The sequence below is a fragment of the Sparus aurata genome, chromosome 10, assembly GCF_900880675.1.
Source record: "Sparus aurata chromosome 10, fSpaAur1.1, whole genome shotgun sequence".
Taxonomy (NCBI): Eukaryota; Metazoa; Chordata; class Actinopteri; order Spariformes; family Sparidae; genus Sparus; species Sparus aurata.
The window spans coordinates 2,467,462-2,488,470 of record NC_044196.1 but is presented as its reverse complement, the minus strand read 5'-3'; the positions used below and the strand labels follow the sequence as shown (position 1 = coordinate 2,488,470).

Sequence of the window (21,009 nt, the reverse complement as noted above, 5' to 3'; positions counted from 1 at the left end):
AGTTATTTAATGGTTTATTTTTTAGATAAATCATCATCCAAATCATCCAGAAGCAGTGCACATAAAAAAGCCTGCCCACAAACTTACAGGTCAATTGAAGAATGGCAATTGACCTGTAAAAGAGTTACAATAGATTGAATATTTTAAAACAGTACTACACTAACACTGAAGATAATTTGAAAACATGTACCAGTAAAACTGTAACATTTACAAATGAGCAGAGGCTTAAATCATCATTACTGAGTAGAAAATTAGTGAGGTTGAAAAGCCTGCCTATACGAACACATAAAAACACAGGTCTGCATCCTACCAGATGCTACATCTATGGTACAAGTACCCACTGATAAATAACTATTAAACAGTACATCTGTCAAGAGAACACTACAGATCCCATTAAAATTACTGCTTTCTTTCAACTGTAGCACAAAACTAAGACAACAGTATTATGGCCACACTAAGGGAAAAAAATAAAATAACTGATTTGATGACATGCCCATCTCCAATATCATGTAGCATTTTCTCATTGGCAGGTATAGGACGTAGCACTTGGGATGGGAACGTAATGAAAGTGTTGTTGCTTGCCGGTGTCATCACGGCCTAAATTTATCTGTACAGGTTCAACTAAGTTGAACTATTTCTAATACTGAAGTTTTCTGTGGTGTGGTTAAGCTGCCATTGTGTTCTGCATTGGGCTTTGCTCAATGCAGAACAACCTGATTGGCCCTGATTCTCTGTCATACAAAATATATGAAGGTATACTACAAACAATTGTGTTATTTAAATTGCATTAAACATCAAATGAGCAAAATCATGAAGAGTGTACATAAAAACACAAAATGTAAACTGCAAAGATGCCGTCAACTGCAAGCACTCCTGCACTTGCTGGATGACATTAGGTCTCGACAAGCGATAGTGAGTCTTTAACAACAACAGTCTTCTATCTGAAACCGACCTGAAACCGTCACAGTTGATGTTCCCATCATGTGTGTGCTCGGTAGACCTGGAAATACTTGGGAGCACAGGACCCAACTGGAGGAGAAGAGAAGAAAATAATTTTTACTATAATCAAGCAGCCCTACTACTTGTGAGGCAGACTCTTCCAGACACTTTGTGTGTGTGTGTGTGCATGCAGAGATGTGGACTTGAGTTTGCGACTCGAACTCGAGTCGTAAACTCGAGGTTAGATCTTGATATGCTGTATCATTTATACAAAGTGCAGCCAAACACCAGGCTAAAGAGAGAGGAACAGCAGAGCTCCTCTTGCAAAAGCTCTGGCTAGTTGCGCTAAAAATGGACCCGAATGCCGAAGTGGAATCATTATTATCAGAATGAGCTGTGCAGCGCTCAGAGATGACATCATCCAGGTCAGTAAGGGTGCCACGATTTCGAATAAATCGAAATCGACCAAAATTAATTCACAATATCGAACTTCTAATTAAAAAATGGGATTGTCGATGCTGCCACACCCCCGCGTCACGTCCGGTCGGCTTGCCGAGTGGAAAAAAAAAACACTCATGTTGAAGTGCTGCGAGTCAACCTCCTCTAACTTAGCTACTAGCTAAGCCAGTAGCTAGTAGCTACAGCCAGTCAAATGACAGCATGGTGTTACACCATTCCTGTTCGGCTGCCAGACCGTGGTCGGGAAGCACAGGGAGATGATTTCCTCCAGAGTCGAAGTTTGTGTTTATCTTAGGGGTGAACCCCCTTCACGTGTTAAGCTGGTCAGGAAATAATACCAGGGAGCTTTGCTGTATCTGGAGGAGCCGTCGCCTTTATTCACAGCCAAACTGCAGCCTATATTGTACACTTTATTGCTGTCGCTACTACTGTTACTCCTTTCGCTTCTCCTTCCTCTCCCATTCAGTCAGGCACGCACGCTCTCTCACTCTCGCTCGCCCACTCACATCTTACGCACCTTACGCACACATACCTCACGCACCGCCCTGTTCCTGAAAGGGGCTATGCCACTCTTACAACAATGGCAACTGCAGACGCAGGAGACCCATCGATAGAACTTGAACCCCCTCCTTTTTCACTGAAGTCTCAGGTGTGGAAGTATGTTGGATTTCCAGTGAGTTATATTGAAAACGTTTGCGTTGTCGCCAAAAAAGCCACAGTTTGTAAGCTCTGCAGAAACTAGATGGCAGGTTATTTTGTTTAAGTTTCCAATTGACTGAAGATATAAGTTATTGTTACATTATGTTGTTAATAAATGTTTTAAATTTGACAATATAGTGTGGTACAATGCGAACAAAGGTCAGATATTATATTGCATAACAGTCTAGTCTAAAAATGGCATAGCAACCTGTGCTTTAAAAAAAATAAATGTAAAAATCGAGAATCGAATCGAACCGTGACCTTAGAATCAAAATGTAATCGAATCGAGGATTTGGAGAATCGTGACACCCCTACAGGTCTGAGGTTAATAGGTCAACCTACAGACCCTGGATGTTGATAACAGCTAACCCTGGACTCAGAGGGGAATAGCACTAGCGTATCATAACAAAATATTGGTGAAATGAACGAGTTTCTCTGCAGATAATGTGTTATTTAGAGGCTGCATTCTGCTGCCCTGTAGACTCCATTATAAGGATATACGCGGCTCTCGGCTGGATCTAATTTCGTCGGAACGACTTGTAATGACACCAAAGTTATCTGGGTGGGTAAATGATCGTATTTTATGCTAGAAATAAGGTCCAGATTGTAAAAAACGGTAAATCCCGTTTACAGGAATGCTTGCATTGTGTGTTTTCTTCATATGGCATTGCAATAGCCTGTTTAAAGGGATCATATCGTAAACAACTTATCAATACTGTATGCTTTAGACAAAGGAGTGATAATAATAGTATTAGCCTATTATCACTCCTTTATCTATTTAGCATACAGTATTTACAGTATACAGTAAATGCTTTGAATTTCTTAGATATAACTGTGCAGTATTCTTAGCAGACCAGATCGCAGCAGATGATGAAAGGCTCATCACAACGAGGCTTTAATTTTCAAGGGACTTGAAACTTGATTTGGACTTGTGACCAAAGACTTGAGTGAGACAGACAAGAGAGAGAGAGTGTGTTAGTAACAAAGGAGAGTGTGTAATGACCTTTATATCTTTCAAGGATTCTTAAAGTCATTCAGATCCGATAGGAATCGCAGCAGTTTTGGGGGGACATTGTACTGTTTTGCACCTTTTTTTCAGCCTTCGACCCTCTTTTGGGGTTGATACCCAGCAGGCTCCTGTGGCAAACACAAAATGTATCATGTCACTTGGTATTGCAACATTAAGTACAGTACAGTACAGTACACAATAAAATGGGCATTGCCAAAACATACCTCTGGATGAACTCTAGTGTCAGGGCTGCTTCCTTCAGATATTTTATGTTAAGTACATAAAAGAGGCTGAACATACAGCTGAACTCCACCAGACGACAGCTAATGTGCTTGTTAAAAGTAACTTGATCCACTGCCAGCTTGTACTGTCGTTCATCTGCAAAATACAATACAAAAAGACAACACACATTTTATGTGCAGAAATGCATGTCACTATAAACTGAATTTGAAAAACTTATATTGCTTAATTTGAATGACATGAAGCTAATTTGAATTGCCATAACTGAATAAGGTTTCAGAGCAAATGAATTCTGTTTCAAAATTATGCTATTCAGATTAATTTTTCCAAATGCAGTTATTGCAGTTCACCAATTAAAATTAAAATTACGTGATTCACATTCAGTTTTTTGATATAAGTATTCAAGATGAGCAGTGAAATAAACACCTATACTGTAAACATACTTACCCATTATGATGATACACGGTGTGTTTGGCAGCTCTCCTAAGGCATCCTGTTGTAAGTGAAGACAGAATGGTCATAGGGTAAATAAACACTGATAGGCCATACTTTGTGCAGTGCATACTGGATTCTATAGAGATACTGTCGAACCACATCAAGCTTCTTTTAAAGGTAGGGTTGGCGATCCTGGAAAAACGGTACTAGCAGGCAACATTTTGAAAATATACAAGTCAAAAGTCCCAGCCCCTTTCCTCAGACTTCTCTCTGAACTCATGCCTTTTCCGTTTGTGGATGTAGGTGAAGACTCTGGTCATGCACACGGGACATTTAATTAATAGCCAGGTCTCATATAATAGCCAGGGCTTTGTGTACACAAACAAATAAAGGCCGGAACTAAGTAACCCGCTACAAACTGGGTTAAATAAAAGGAAAAAGGATAAAGAAAAACAACTCAGTCCTGGAACAAACTGATGGGGATTTGATCAGAAACTCCTTCAACTTGTGTGGTCTGTCTGTTAAGATTTACGGGAGTGAAGCTGACCTCATCCTCTGCTTAAGAGAGGGACAGCCTTGCACTGTCGGACCTGGGTCTCTGCTCCATGTCCGGAGACAGAGACAGAGACAGACCAGCACACGCTGTGACAATCTTCTGAATTGACTCGAATGGCAGTGAAGCGCTACGGCGCAACGGAGACAGAGACCCAGGTCTGACAGCGCAGCAAGGGAACAGCGTGTGACGAGGATGGAGATGAGCTACTGAATGAGGAGGGATTTAGGAATAAAAGCCTCCCTGCCATCTTCTTGTGGTCATAGATGACATGGTGTATATTTTTGATATACAAGTCACTTCTAAATATAGGTCGCTAGGCCAGCAAAACTACAAAAAAAAAGCGCGACTTGTAGTCCGGAAAATATGGCAACGTTAGTGTTCCTTTACACCACTGACGTATTTTTTTCTTGTTTAATGGTGCGTTCCAGTTGTACTCGGAAGTCGGAATTTCCGAGCTCCGAGTCGGAACTTTCAACTGGAACGAACCCCGAAGTCGGATTTCCGACTCGGAAAGTCGGACATTCAATACAACCCCCGAGTTGACATTTAAAGATGGCTGCCCCGGTTGTAAACAGTAAGTAGAAGCTCCTGTAATATCCTTTTATTAACACTTTTTTACTATTTGTTGTCACAATAAGTCAGCCGTATACATTGTATTGTCAGATGTATATATATGGAAATGCTTTCATAGTGAAATTTACATTTTTCATGTGTATATGCGAACTATAAAGCAGACCGTGCTAACAACGGCTCACCGTTAGTCTGGTAGTTTCAACCGGTGTTTTTTTTATTTATGTTTTTTCAGTGACCTGTTTATGCGGAGAGGGTTATAAATGGTAGCCTATGATGTAGTGAATGACCTCTGGATTATGGATGCACAAATTATTAATTTTCTGAATGTTTTTTTTTACCGACGGTTAAAACATTAATCAGTTACCGAGCCTTAACGGGCGTCCGTTAACCGAACCATTAAACTGTTGGTGACGGCTTGTGATAGGCACAAGCCGTCATTGGTGATTGAGAGGATGATCGATGATGTTGTTGTTGTTGTTTTGGTGTTAGAAAACACACACACACACACAGAGAGAGCTACAGTATCCACTGTGCCTTGTAGCAACAGCCACAGATGGAGGTTAGTTGTTCACATAATTAACTATTTTTATACAAAGTAGCGTACATTCAAACACCAGGCTAAAGAGAGAGGCACAGCTACTCTGACAGCTGAGCTCAGTCAGCTGTTGATTTACCAGTGAGCCAGCTCGAGAAGGAGCGCAGTGCATCTTTGTTTTTGTTTTTTCGGCACCATCCTTACAGGTGAATGACATGGAGACGTTCGTTTATCGTCTTAATCGTGTGCATCTCTACTCTGAATATAATAAAAAAAAGTTTTGTTGCATGCAAAACATTTATGAGGGAAATAGCTGTGATGTAAACATTTTTTTTTCTTTTTTTTCCCAGTCTATGTGGACAAATACGCCAATTTATTCATGGACCCAGACAGGAGGACACCCTTTCCTGGACCTTTGTTCCAGAAAGCACACGATCTCGCAAATTACTACACCAACATGGACTGCACCACTGTGGCGAACCTGGTGATGACTGAGGACAGTCACACCACAGCAGGTTAGATAACATAATAATAACGATAATAACAACAACAACAAAAGTTATGTCTATGATACAATGTTTGACAGCCTATTACCCATATGTGTATTGTAGAGAGCTTCAAGGAGAATGCTGCCACTCTCAGCCAATCACCATCTCCTGCCCTGCCTGGCAATGAAGGCTTCAGTAAGGAACAAACACTGTTCCTGATTGATTTGATGCGGCAACACCTAGCAGCAGAATCTGATGGCCTCCCGAAGAGTCTCAAAGAGCTGAACTCTCGGCTGAAATCGGCAAGGTGCAATAAGAAGAACCTGTGGAAGGAGACGGCGGAGAAGCTCTGCATTCAGTATTCTGAATTGTTTTGTCCTGTCAAAGTGGCCAGGAAGTGGAATACCCTGATTGATGCCTACAAAAAAATAAAGGACAACAACAAGTCAACAGGCAAAGGGACCATCCGCTTCCAATTTTTTGAGGAAATGGATGACCTTCTGGCAGAGCAGCATGACGTAGTCTTCCCTGTGGTTGGCACATCAGCGGGGCTCGATGTCAGAAGACCAGAGGTGCTTGGGCCTTCGGCTGTCACGGCACCTCCAGCAGAGGCTGCTTCTTGTTCCAGCACCCACACAGCACCAACACACACACGGCCTCATAAGCGTCGGCGGGAACAAGATGACGTTCTCCAGTTCCTCCGTGAGTCCGAGGAAGCCAGTCAGAGGCGCCATGAGGAAGCACAGAGGTGCCACAAGGAGCTACTGGCTCAGCTTCAGTCAGCCCAGCAAGGGTTTGAGGGCCTGATGTCTCGATTTTTAGACAGAATGTGATTCTGTGATTTTGTTAACATTGCTATTATTGTTTAAACTTTAGTTGTACTCATACTCATAAGCATTTGCACTGGATTTTTATTGTTATTTATATTCTATTTGCACTATGTTTTAATCTAAGTGTTTTTTTTCTTAAATCAAAACATTTGAATATTTATTGAATTTGTAATGTACTGAATATTGTATTAAATGTATTTAATTGTATTAAATTTCTACCTGGCATGTTGTTTAATATCATTGCAGTAAATAATACTAATAAATAATAATCATAATTAAAGGGAAGAGACAGTCAGTTGTGTAAAACACTTATTTACTGGCAGGATAAAAAGTTTAAAACATATCTAAAAACACCTTTTTACAATATTTACAACTTAAGGATGAGGATCATTTCATGGCGTGGCCTCATGACATTTGCAGTGTTACTCATTTTCATCTGCCTGTCTTGGGCATCCATTTGGGTGTTCCTGACAGATCTCTGAAGCACCAATGCACATGTTGTGTAGAAAACAAGCAGCCACTATGATCATGACCACTGCATCGATCCGGGTGTTCTGCAGATCTCGTAGGCGCCTCCACTTACACTTCATTCTTCCGAACGCTTGCTCTACGACCACCCTCCCACGGCTGATCCTGGAGTTCCGCAGCTCGTCGGCCTCAGTTAGAGCCCCATTGTCACGCTTAGGCGTGATGACAAAAGGGAATGCCTGCCCGATGTATGCACTGTCTCCCAGCAAGCTGTTGTCACCCATCTTCTCCTGCCATGTGGTGTAGAAGTCAGAGGCCCTCAACATTCTGGCATCATGGACCTTCCCTGGTGGTCCAGCGAAAATGTCAATGAATCGCCCCCTCTCATCCACAATTCCCTGAAGAAGGACAGAATAGAAAGACTTCCGATTCATGTAGTCTCCTCCTCTTACTGGTGGTCTTTGCACCCTGATGTGGCATCCATCAATAGCACCAATGACACCACTGAGACCACAGAGGCGGTGGAAAGCAGCAGCAGATGCTGCTTTCTCACAGGTATTTGGCCAGGATATAAAGGATGATCCTATTGTGCACATGATGTTGAGAGCTTGTAGGATGATCCTGTGTGCTGTGGACTGTGACACATCAAATTTATCAGACATCTCACGGAAGCTGTTTTGGTTGGCCATGTACCACAGGAACATCAGCACCTTCTTTGTTGGAGGAACTGGTGGTAGACCTTGACTGTGTGGTTTTTGAATACCATTGTCCTGCAGCTTCATCATGACATATTCAAACTGGGGCTTGGTGACACTCAGCATCATCTCCCACTCTGTTCCAGTCTTCAATATAATTCGCTGTGTAGACTGCAGCACAGCCAATATTCTAGGTGAGAGACAAAACGTGTTTTAGTAAAGACTATGACACATTTTACAGTCCTTATAGAATCATTGTATCATTTCTAAGTAATATGAGCAACTTTTACTTCCTTTTATCAGTGGATATTTTTGAAATCTTGAACACAATCAATCAATCTTTATTGCAGGCATCATAACTGGTGATATCAACAAAAAAAATGTGATGAAACAGAAAGAGAGAGAGGGAATAACACACAGAGAACATTTAAACTCTCTCACCTATCAAATAGCCTGTATATCCTATTTTACAGACAACTGCTGATATTACATTGAGAAAATCGATTTAAATCTACATATAATTGATAAAATTGCAGTTGTTAAGAGCACTCGCCCGTTATTTACTACTGTTGTCCAATCAAACGGCGATCGATACTTTTGTGAACAATGAAATAGGTAGAAAGAAAAAAAAAGAAAAAATATGATACCTTCTGCGCCTTTGTGTTTCCTCTTCATCCACCGTGTTTGCAGGTTGCAGAAGGACTGTATATTTGTCCAGATGTCGTTTGTATTCGGACAAGGCAAGCGCGACAATAACTTTTTTAGATGTAGCCATCTTGTTTCCTCTTCCGTTTTTGGCCGTTAGCTACTTTTTTCCGACTTTGTAACTGAAACGCTGAGAACTCGGGTGTGACGTCATTCCCAGCTCCGACTTCCGACTTCCGAGGTAAATGGAATGCAGCATAAGGCTGCTATGTTATTTCACTTAACGTTAGCTGAGGCTGCACATTCCTTACCCGTCTGCTCCGGTGAAATGCAGCCATATTTCCGCGATCAATAGGTCAAAAAAAAAACGTAATGTGTCAACAGCGGGGCAGCTAACAGCCCAACCTAGCTAAAGCTAACGTAGCTAGCTAAAGCTAACGTAGCTAGCTAGTCGCAAGACCATAGTTAAATACTTGAGCGAACGTTAACTCTGATCTACTAACATTAACGTTTATAGCCTATGTATTTAATATTTTACCGAGAAAGAGTCTCTTTGAAAGTTCAATCTATTGGCTTACCTTGAAGTGAAGTGAAGAGGGCCGAGTGAGACCTTGACGGACCTGCGCTGACAGACGCACAGGGAGTGAGGAGGCGGTTGAGTTGTGACGTCACGTGCGGTGGACAGAAAATACTGTAAATTATACTGTAAACTCAGATGATGACCAACTGACGAGCGATCTCTATCACGACAGACAGGCTCATATACAAAGCGGCTGTTTCTAATCCTGCAAACGATTAATTCATTTCTCAGTTTCTAAATTTAAAATAATCAAAGTGTTTTAATTCACAATAGAGTATAACTTACGTAGACTAACGTTGCGAGCTACCGTTAGTGCTAGCAAACATTAACGTGATATCTGAGCCGTATTTTGACTATTCCAGAATATAACTTTTCCAACTCCTTTAGACCTACTGTTAATAAAACAGTTGCTTTATTATTGATTGATTTCTACTGTATTGTTAATTAATAAAAGTTTTCCTTACCACAAATGAAATGCAGACACTTGCAAACAATGACCGCCAAGAGAGGTTGGTTGGGAGATCAAAATCCCATAATGCAATTCGGGATGTGAATTTACAGAAATAAACCTGTGAATCCCATTTATGGACAATATCTGTTAAAATGTACAATCATTCAACTGTTAATACACAGATTTTTCTTATACTATTTTGTTTGAATTTAGATGGACGATAATGGATTTCAGCTTACCTTTCCATGTGCACGCCGAAGGACTGTGAGGATCTTTTTCCCAAGTCTCCTTGTGCGATTCTCGCGACGTCGCTTTGCTTTTCCCTCCTACCTGTAGAAACTCAATTACCTCACTTTCTGGCAACATGAATGAATCTAATAAATGTTTAGGTTGTTTGATTTCATGCAAAGACGACATGATTTAATCATGTTCACCTTTGAAACATGAAATTATAGCTTACATAACACACGTTACACTTTAGTTAACTTAACAGCCCACCAGTTTCCTTATTTTGAGTTTGGGACAGTGAAGCTGTCAGTGTTGGTGGAGTGGAGAAGAAGCTCAGTGTGTCTGGAGGGTTGATCTGGAAGACGGGGGCTGAAATACTGAGGAGTGTTTTTAGGTGATCCTTCATTTGTTCTTCATAACTGGGAGAATGTTAAAGGTCGTCTAGCGAGGTGGAAGTGGATTAAAACAAAAATGTCCTACAGAGGTCGAGTTCTCATCACCAACAATTTAGTATGGTCCACTTTATGACATCAGCTGTCATGTGTTGTGTTTGTCTCTGTCATTAACTCTGATGTGAGTCCTGTCTGTCCATGTTGTCTCATCCTGAGACTGTTTCTCATTGTTTCATGGAGTGTTGTCCACTGCTGCCTCTGTTTGTGATGTTGGAACATGTTTTCAGACTATTTGGGGAGTTTGTTTGAAGCAGAAGTTCATTCTGGGCTACAGGTCTTCTCAGAGAAATAAAGACAAATGGCAGCTTCTTAATTTCATTGTGTGGAGGACAAAGATGTTGGTGTATCTGAGCAGAAGAAACAGAACAGAGACAGCTGTGGATGATGATGCTGTTTTCATGTTTGTAAAAATGTTGAAACTGGTTTAAAACTAGATTTTAATGATTACAGAATGATGAAAGATGTGTAAAGTGTTCCAGTGTGTGGTGTTATAAACATGTGTTCTGTTGTGTTGTTGATGACCAGCTGTTCTTTGGACCTGACTGACATGATTTAGATTCTGTGAATCTTCATTTATTGACCGTGTTGTTTTTTGATTGTTGTTTTTAAAATGTATTTATAATAACTTGAATTTTGAATGAAGTATTGTTAAAATTCAAAATCCTGTCTGTTTTTCTCTTCTTGTGGTGTCTTGTCCTCTCAGTCTACCAGATGGAGGTGGATTCAGAGGTGGAGTCTGTCCAGCTGCCCTGCAAAACCACAGTTCACCTGTCTGAAGACATTAAAGTGGTGTGGGAGGAGAGATACAGATACACCAGGAAGGTCCATGTGTTTCAGAACGGTTCTGACCAGCCTGAAGAACAGAACATATATCACAGAGGTCGAACAGAGATGAAGAGAAACCTGCTGGAACCTGGAGACCTCAGTCTGACCCTGAAATACCCCACAAACTATGACAGTGACACCTACACCTGCACCGTCTACAACAGGGGGGAACACATCCTGATGAAGAAAGATGTGAAGCTGAAGGTCAAAGGTCAGTTCTCTCTCTCTGTGTTTCTCTCTTAGTGAGTGTGGGTGTGCATTTCAGCGAGCGAGTGTGTTTCTATCTTTTGTGTGTCTGTGTGTTAGATTTATTTCTGCAGTAGTATTCTGTGCTGTAGTTTTAGTGGATCAGTATCAATCGTCCTCAGCTGGAGACGCTCACACACAGACACAGAGTCAAACTCTGTCCCACTGTTAATTGCTCTGTGGAGGATTGCAGTCCAGCAATCAGAGAAATAGTCAGTTATGACGGTATAAAGTCCAAATCTAGGATGAACAATGGAGTGGTTATTTTTCTGGACAGTATTGATAAAGTCAGCACGGTTGTTGAACGAGGTGTAGTGATCCAGGACACCTTTGTTCAGGTGGTACCGCTGGTTCATCCAGCCAGAAACATCATTCTGTCCAGAGTTCCTCCGTTCATTAGTAATGAAATGTTGCAGAGAGAACTGGAGAGACACGGACAGTTAATGTCTCCAGTCAAACTGATTCCTCTGGGCTGTAAACCTCCACACCTGAGACATGTTGTCTCCTTCAGAAGGCAGGTCTTCATGGTTCTGAACAACACTGAGGAGTTCAACTGGATGTTGAAGTTCACAGTGGAGGATTTTGATGATACTGTTTATGTGTCTTCTGAGAGGATGAAATGTTTTGGATGAAAGAGTCAAATAGTTACTTCTTCTTTTTCCTGCTTTGTTCACTCTTTTCTGTTTTACACCTTGTTTCTCTGCTATGGGAGACATAAGAACAGGCAGCTTGAATATAAATGGAGCAAGGGCTGATGGGAAAAGGGCGTCTCTTTTCAAGCTGTGTTCTCTCAACAAGCTGGATGTTATTTTGGTACAGAGACACACAGTACTGCTGATAACCAGACTGACTGGAGGACAGAGTGGACTGCTGAAACCTTCTTCAGTCACAAACCAGTAACAGTTGTGGGGCCGGACTTGTTGTTTCCACAAACTTTCTTCCTCAGTCTGTAGAAAGTGAAGAAGTTATTAAAGGCCGTCTGTTAAAAGTGAGAGCAGTGTGTGAAGACGTAAAGATGGTGTTTATTAATATTGATGCTCCGGCTGTGGGAGTGGAGAGAGTGGTGTTTCTACATGTTTTAAATGAAGTGATTGATAAATGTAATAATGAGGAATATGTATTTATGGGTGGAGGTTGTAACAGTACTGAGGACAGCAGGTCAGACAGGAACCATGCAGAGCCTCACGCTGCCTCTCACACTCGTCTGCTTCACCTCATGGAGGCTCAGGAGTTGTGTGATGTGTGGAGAGACAAAACACCTGGACACAAAGAACAAGTGCTTCTATATTCAACCTTTAACCCTCTAAGACCCACTGTTGTAATATTACAACGTTACCTTTAGCCACCCTAAAAAACAATCTGTTATATTTTATCTTGTTTTTTTACCACATTTACATAGTCATTGGGTCCTATTGTTCAGTCTCACGATGCTATTGGATAGTACATTTGTTTATAAGTCCGGCCTTATGGCCATGAACTCACACAACCTCTCATGGTTTCCTTCGGACAACATTGCTTTGTTTCATTGGACTAAATTCATCAGATTCAAGTACGTAAAATGTCTTTTATATTTTTTTTTGTTGTTATTACAATGTCTAGAACATGTACATATGTAGTTTTTGTAGAACAGATTCATCAAATTTCATTTAGAGCTTGTTATATAATTGTTGTAATATTACAACGTTGGGTGAGTGTGGTAGTCAAAATAGCAGGCTTGTTGCAGTGGGAACAAACAGGTTGTATTCCCTCCACTACACCACTGCCTGAAACAGAGTGTTTTTTATACATGGACAGTATACATACTACCCTTGTGTTGTGTTCTAGTCAAATTTGACTGATTTAAAAGTTTTATCTCTAAAAAATTTAGTTAATTTGATCAAACTGACCTACAATTCCACAACTTTGTTCACAAAGTGGATATCAACAGACAATTCAGTTCTAAGAAAGATGAACATTTTCCTGAATGTGGATGTGTGGATGTAAGTGGGGGTATGCATGTTTTCCTTTTAGTATGATAATTAGAGGGCATTACAAGCAGTATTGTCATGTCAAGGCAGTATTGTGTGACTTAATGGCTGGTGATTGGGATGCACATTTCTTTTAGCATGATAAGTAGAGAGCATAGGCTAAGCCATTTACATTTACATTTAGGGCATTTAGCAGATGCTTTTGTCCAAAGCGACTTACAATTAGCAGACAGTATTGTCTGCCTGGAAAACATTGGGGAATTCACTACTTGGGAACAGCCAGGCAGGTGCGCCTGCCCAACTGTGACCTTGAAGACGAGGGAGCTTGAAGAAAAAGGGGAGAGGAAGCGATGACATCAGAGTGGAGGGGAATCACAACATCTGTGCTGTCAAATGGTCTGACAACAGGGCCATCACACTTGTGTTATCCTTTGCTGGACCTGAACCTGTGCAGAAGATTCAACGCTGGGACAAAGCCAGCCGAACCTACACTGAAGTTGAGAGGCCTTACATTGTTGGTGTCAACAAGTACATGGGAGTTGTGGATTTGTTGGACTCATTTACAGCCAAATAGAGGTCCCCCATCAAATCCCGTCGCTGGTACATGTACATCTTCTGGCACACCATCATCCTCTCTCAAGATGTCTAGCAAAGAGACAATGAACAGGAGACAGTTTCAGGCACAGCCAGCATCCTCTCTCATCCTGGTGAACATGGCGCTCCAAACTCCAAAGAGAGGACGACCATCTTCAGGCAAAGGGAGCCCAGCAACAGTGACATCAGGAAGTCCTCTGACTCCTCAGAAGAGACCATCCAAGAGAAGTGCACACCTCCCATTGGATGTACGCAAGGACCTAGTTGCGCATTTCCCAGTGAAGACAGGGAGAGGAAGCACTGCGCTAAAGGATACAGTAACATGCAATGCAGCAACTGTGATGTTCACCTTTGCTTTTCAGAGGACAAGAACTGTTTTTGGGACTTTCACTATGAATGAAAGTCAGCCATGAAAAGAAAAAAAGGAATGAAGAAGTCACTAGAAAAAGCTATTTAATAAAAAAATTATAATAATTCTTCATAAAAATATGAATGTGTGATTATCATTAATGTTATACCTTTATGGGGCTAAGTAAGCCATCAACTCTGCAAATGAATCCTTAGTTGTTCTGAATTGTTGTTCAGAGAACATGAGTACACATACAGAAATTCTGCTCCCACCTAAGCCCAACGTTGCAATATTACAACATTTCTCTAAAAACGTACATAAACATTTTTTTTAAAAAAACTCTTTCATTTCTGCATCAGAGGCCTCCTACAACAATATCTGAAGGGTCAAAAAATTTTTTTTTTAGGTTTTTCTATATTTGGGTCTTACAGGGTTAAGGGTTCTATAGCTTGGTACGTATTTGGCACCCTCAAATGGTTCTATATAGAACCGCTTCAGAGGGCTCTTTTAAAAGAATCCTTGGGGTTCTTTGTGGCGAGACAAAATGGTTCAATATAGAACCTTTTAAAGTTTCAATAAATATCCCAAACCTTTTATTCCCTTACTGCTTTGGTTGGCCACATTTTTGTTAAATTATTCTACAGAATTACCATGATACGAAGTTAATGACGACTATTACTACTATTACTACTAATTTCAATAAAATAACCAATAACCTTTAATATTTAAAACCTAAATAACATATAGTCAGTCATTTTCCACTACCAACCTATTGCAGATTGAAGAAAAAAGAGAAAGATGGTTTCAAATTGACTGTATTGAACATCAAAAAGTAGTTGTACCATATAAAAACAATACAAAACACAACATGAATCGTAGGTTACATTACAAGATATAAAATATTACAGTGATAAACCAGGCAAAATCACATAACAGCTGCTGAAATAGAGTCAATGAGTGCATCAATTCAGCTTTTACACAACTTTCTTGGTGAGAACTGCTCCACTTTAAACTGACACTTAAAAGCTTCAATTCCCCAAAATAAAGATTTTTTTACCAGAAGGAAAAATATCCAACAAAAACTGATTCTGCAAAAAAGTTGTATAATTTAATATGTGATTTTAACAAGGCTCAGTACCATGCACACAGTAATTAAAATATATTAGCAACACATGCACCAAAATTTCAATTTCAGTTAAAATAGATTAGATAGATAGATTTAAATATTAAAATATCACTGGGCAATCCTCATACATTTGGAATTACCAATAAATGTTACTGAATAATAGTGACGGGTTAAATGCAAGCAGCAAAAACAAAAGAACAGTCGGCTAAAGATTTTAATCTCAGCAAAGACTTTGTTGAATATCAATTTCATCATTCACTGTGAAAGCTGATGTACATTTTGAGAAGTGGAATAGACACTCTTTTCTTACCATTTCTTAGTTTGAACAAATAATGTTCTACAAATGACAGTGTGTGTTTCATCTGTTCAGCCGAGTCGCTCTCTCTCAGGTCTGTGATTCTCAGAGTGCAGTCGTTGTTACCACAGTTATACTGCACACAACTTAAATACCTCGCTTCATTTTTCAGATCCACATAATTCTCATTCTGCACTGTCCTGAACCAAAATCTGTTCTCAGCTCTCTTTACAGAGGATGGGTATCTGTAGCTGCAGCTAATGTCCACTGTTGATCCTTTTAAGGCACAGATCTCAGTAGAGCTGTAAGTCACTCCATCTCCATTGCTCTTGTACCAGGTACAAGTAGCTGCTGGGTTAGCATCACTGCTACCGGTCAGAGTCACTGAACTGCCCTCCACTATCTCAGCAGAAGGACTCACTGACACAGAGGGAAGCTTTGGAGCATCTGGAGGAGATATGAACACATTTTACATTTCATTTTAAAATTGCAGATGAGTTTCAGATGAATAACAGATGAAACACAATGAGGAAACATTAGTTATAAAGTAGGTGATGCAGTTTGATTCAACCCTTTGCAACATATATTAAATATAACTACTGGCTGTGTTGGCTTTAGGGATCCACATGAGGCACATTTGAGAATAAACTGAAGCTAGTTCATCTTACTTTTGATTCAAATTAAAAACACAGAGCACACAAAGACTCAAAATGTCTCAGAGGTCATCAGTGCTGAAGGAAGCAGATCTGTAGGAGCACTGCATGAAGCAGTGTCCCACTTTACATGAAAACACTGAACACCTTCAGTTAAAGTGTGGAGAGAGTCCAGGAAATACAGTTTCCAGGGGAAAAAGACAAGAAGAAAGTTTCTGTTACTTCATACTTATCATATATAACGTTGCATTACACTGCACTTTGTGTATTGTGAGACTACATGAAGCTGGTAATACTTGCAGTCGTTTTTACAGCGCTGATTTAACCACTTCAACCAGTAACGGTCACTGTACCTCTCACAACACGTACGGGAGTTGCTCCTGTGCTAACAAAAGTGTCACAATAACAATGACGTTGGTGTTTCAAATGGTTAGCTCGTCACACTATAACACAAACAAACTCACAGATCGACGCAGCTCCTGGATTCTGAGAGGTTAAATTACTGTTTTGTCAGTGGAGTCTGGTGGCTAACGTTAGGTTAGCTAGGTTAGCTAGGTTAGCAACTGTAACGGCAGAAAACGAACGCTCAGTCTCCAGACAGCCGTTGGCACTGAACCGTCGTCGCTCGTGCACATTCAGTGAAGACGCTGCTGCCGGTCACAGTCAAAAGACCGCGAGACTGTGTGATCCTCCGTGAACACACCTGCCGACTGAAGAGCAGGTGGCTGCTAGATGCACCTGTATGTTTCTGTGGGCTCCGCCTCCTCCACTTTGAGATATATATACTGAATGAATGATACAGTAACATGTCGGATTTACCGTAAATATGAAATGCCAACGAGGAGAATGTAGCTGCAGAGAATCAGCAAATGATGAAAATGATTTTGTAATTAAAAAATAAAAGATATAAAGTGGGCGAGTGATAAATTCAGTAGTCTATTGGCCTACACGTTTAGCATACATAACATAGTTTATATATAGGCCTATATCTATATAACACACACACACACACACACACATATATCATATTTTTATTATATACTTTTCGATTATGGACAGAATGTGCACACAGCTATTGAAGAGATCATAAAAAGTACATTCTTTAGTTGAATTGTAGGGGTAAAAACATACAAAATAACACAATGAAAGCACATATAGGCTGTGTATATGTAGCCTATAGGCTACTTATAGCCTATATATAGCAGTTATAGTAAATACATTGCTGTATATATTATATATATAGCATATTGTTACTTATTTTCAGGGCTTTATTTTTTTTTTTATTTATTCATTTCTTTATTGTCTGAAACAAGATCTCAATTATTCCATTCCAAGTCTCTTGTTTTTCATTAAGCACATAAATTTAAGCACTCCCTTTTTTTTTTTTTTTTTACAGAAATGTGATAGAACCTTTTTAGACAGACGGTTCTTTGATAGAGGATATAGAACCTTAGGATTCGATATAGAACCTTGATGAAGCCTTTTTTTAAGAGTGTGGACACACCTGAACATAACTCACTGTCTGTGGCCAGGCTGGATGGCTTTATTGTTTTAAACATCATTTTAATGTGTTTAAAAGTTGTGTTATCAGCCCTGTTGGCTTCTCTGATCACTCACTTGTGACAGCTTCTGTTTTTATAACATGTAAACCAACAGTGCCTGTTGGCATTTTAACACGGCCTGACTGGAGGAGAAAAACTGCAAAGAAACACCAAAGTATGAAATCTGAGTTTGTGTCTTTACAACAGTGGTGGGATTTTAGAAAAGTCCAAATCAGGAAACTCTGTCAGCAGAACACTCAGAATGTCACAAAGACCTGGGCCCGTATTCACAAAGACTTTTATCTTAACGTTAGGATTCCTCCTAAATCAGACTAAAAGTTTTTATGTAGGAGTCATTTCTTAAAAGTAATTCACAAAGCCGCTCAGACCTACTTTTAGTTATGAAAACAGTGAACTCCTAAACTAGAAGTAACTCTCTGTTGCTATGGATGACGTCATTTTATAAGGACGCACTTAGAAGCGGTGACAACGGTGATTGGCTGTTGAGTGACAGGGCAGCCCATTGAAAAGTCATTTAGGCTACGCAATGCATGAAATCAAAATAAGGAAGTTGCCTACAAGCCCATGACAAAGCCTATGAAAAGATATTGGATAAAGAAATGTATTTATGAGGAGAATTAAGTACCTCTCCCCCCCCAAACAAAAACACTTCGGACAAAAATAAAAAATTAGAAGATTGCGATGAAAAACATGAATTGTCAATAAAAGCGGCATTTGCTCGAAAAGCTGCATCAAATCACTCTCCATTAAAATTTGGGAATCGTGTGCTGATCCGGGCCATTTTGCAACACTGTCCAGTATATTGTAACATGCGTCAAAGACAATTTGTGTATTGATGGAATGCAACTTTTTCCGATTGACAAAAGCCCTATTCATACGGGACTAGTATAACCTGGGGACCTCCAGTAATCTGTAATAATTGCGGAGGTCGTCTGTGATCTTAATCCTGTGTGAATCTGCCCCGTCCATAATTTGTAAAGTAAAAATTCCACTGCAAATTACCTACCATATTTCACCAAAGACAGAGGTCATGTGATAACATTAGTCCCGTGCGAATCGTGTTTTGTTGTGTTTTCCACCTTTTTTCTGCCCTTTTCTTTATAATTGTGGAGGCTGCGTTGGGAATTATAAATGAAAGTTTTGACAGCATTTTGGGTGCAAATTCAGGAGGCTCATCAGAAGAGCGAAATCTCGAAAGATGATTAGATGGATAACATGCATGGCAGCATGCGGTAAGAATTTTTTTTCCATCTTTCAACATGCTCACCAGTTATCATATTAAAAATATCCATATCTAACCGTTGTGCTGCTCCAGTAAGGGCACCGGTGTGATCGACCCGGGGGATAATGTCAGTAAATTAGAGTTAAAACACAGACTTCACTTATCCTGTGCGAATGCGCCGCACGAAACACAGACGTGGTGGGATAATTTCTAAATCACTTGAGGTCCCCAGGTAATACTAGTCCCGTGCGAAGAGCTACACTTTCCCCGTAGCCAAATACTGGAGTGTTGCCAAACATTTTAACTCCGGCGTTATTGGATTGATTCGGTTGGTTGGGGACGTTATTGCGTCCCTCACCAACTCAACCACAACTTCAATCTCTTTGCAGTCCATCTGACATCGACACAAATAAAATAACTCTTATTTTCAAAAATTAGGAGTCCTAAAGTCACGACTGACACGGCCATTGTTTTAGTTGCTCCTAAATTCACCTGTTCGGAGCTACTTTTAGCCTTAAGATTCTTTGTGAATACGGGCCCTGGTCTTTAAACCTGGGGTCAAGTGCAGTGGCGATCTTCAGCCACTTTCAAATCCACTGTCATGAAGGGAAACCATGTTCATTTGCAGGCTGTGGGCCCTGCAGGGCAGGTGTTCAAATGGAAGAAATCTGGCAGCTACAACCATGTTACGAGCAGTGTCGGTGCCAACTGTGGTTAACCTTTCCTCAATCTTCCTCGAGTGATTAGCACATGCCCCAGCATAGTGTCGCTCTTCTGTTTTACTCAGTTAGTGCAAATGATTGCAGATGCCATTCTTTATCAGTGAAATGCGCTGTGACGCCCAAGTAGTTGTCATTGGTCACAGAAGTCCAGTGGTCCCCTGTGAGCACGTCACCATTTGCTAGGTCAAGCATGTTCATCCTCCAGGCCCTCTCATCTTCATACCAAGTGTGTATTCTTGACACGACGGTTCCCCTCGAGTGTAGATTACAAGAAATTTCTCCCAATGCAATTTGAACGATTTATCCCTTCCATCGTCTTCTACTATGCTAACTGGGCGGCAGTTTTTAGCTATCCATTTAGCCAAAGCATTAGTTAGCTTCTCTCTTACAGGTTTCGTTATTCGCCCAGGACAAGTACCACACTCCTGTAACATAGCCTGGTGAAGCCCGGTTGTTTCGGCAGTGGTGTTTTGCTTTGAGGTGGTACACCAAAGACGAATTACTACTGTGGTAATTAAATTCGGCTTTGCAAAAGGGCAGATTACTTTTGTTCTCTCAAAAGATCCGTCTGGCAACTTTTTAAAGTGAAACTTTCCGCCTAAAACTCTATCCTTTTCTTTATCCATCTTAAAGGGATAGTTAGGTTTTTTTGAAGTGGGGTCATATAAAGTACATATCTATAGTCGATCTGTTTCCTACCGTAATCACCGATCAGCGCAGCTTAAGTTTGGAGAAGTAGAGAGCTGCTCCAGCCCAGACGCTCAGCTTTGTACTGCAGTGAACGGGTCCAGAGAAAAAGAGACATTAACCACCTAAAACAAGGCTCACCTAAAATGTTTTACATCAGGTCAAGTGTACGTTGTATAGGTAAAATTCACACTGCTTTACATCGCCGTCAGACCGCGCTTTCTATTGGCACTACACTGTAGGAACCAGCCATCGTCCTCTGTTTCTCTCACCACAGGAGGTGTGAATGGCATGTCAGTGTCCATCTCACCTCTCACCTACTCCCTGCCATATTGTGGTAGCTTGGATACTGTACTTCCTTTGCCCCCCTTTTCTTTGACACTATGCTGTTGACAAAAACAGCATGTGATCCAGCTATATGCATTTTTTCGCCTGCGAGAAAGGACAGTCTGCTGAGTTCTCATGTGGAATCACCAGAT

General features: G+C 40.6%; 2 long non-coding RNA genes across 3 annotated transcripts; both read right to left on the bottom strand.

The window, feature by feature from the left end:
• On the bottom strand, window positions 1-3,197 carry LOC115590122 (uncharacterized). Its single transcript, XR_003985687.1, has 2 exons — window positions 3,101-3,197; window positions 1-1,029 (listed from the first exon to the last, which is right to left on the bottom strand). It is a non-coding gene; the product is annotated as an uncharacterized LOC115590122 (long non-coding RNA).
• On the bottom strand, window positions 3,195-9,663 carry LOC115590114 (uncharacterized). 2 transcript variants are annotated; one of them, XR_003985679.1, is made up of 5 exons: window positions 9,616-9,663; window positions 9,150-9,191; window positions 3,794-3,839; window positions 3,331-3,484; window positions 3,195-3,234 (listed from the first exon to the last, which is right to left on the bottom strand). It is a non-coding gene; the product is annotated as an uncharacterized LOC115590114 (long non-coding RNA). The 2 variants fall into 2 exon arrangements; XR_003985678.1 differs by lacking the exon at window positions 9,616-9,663 and having other exon boundaries at window positions 9,150-9,248.
• Window positions 9,664-21,009: the final 11,346 nt, after the last annotated feature.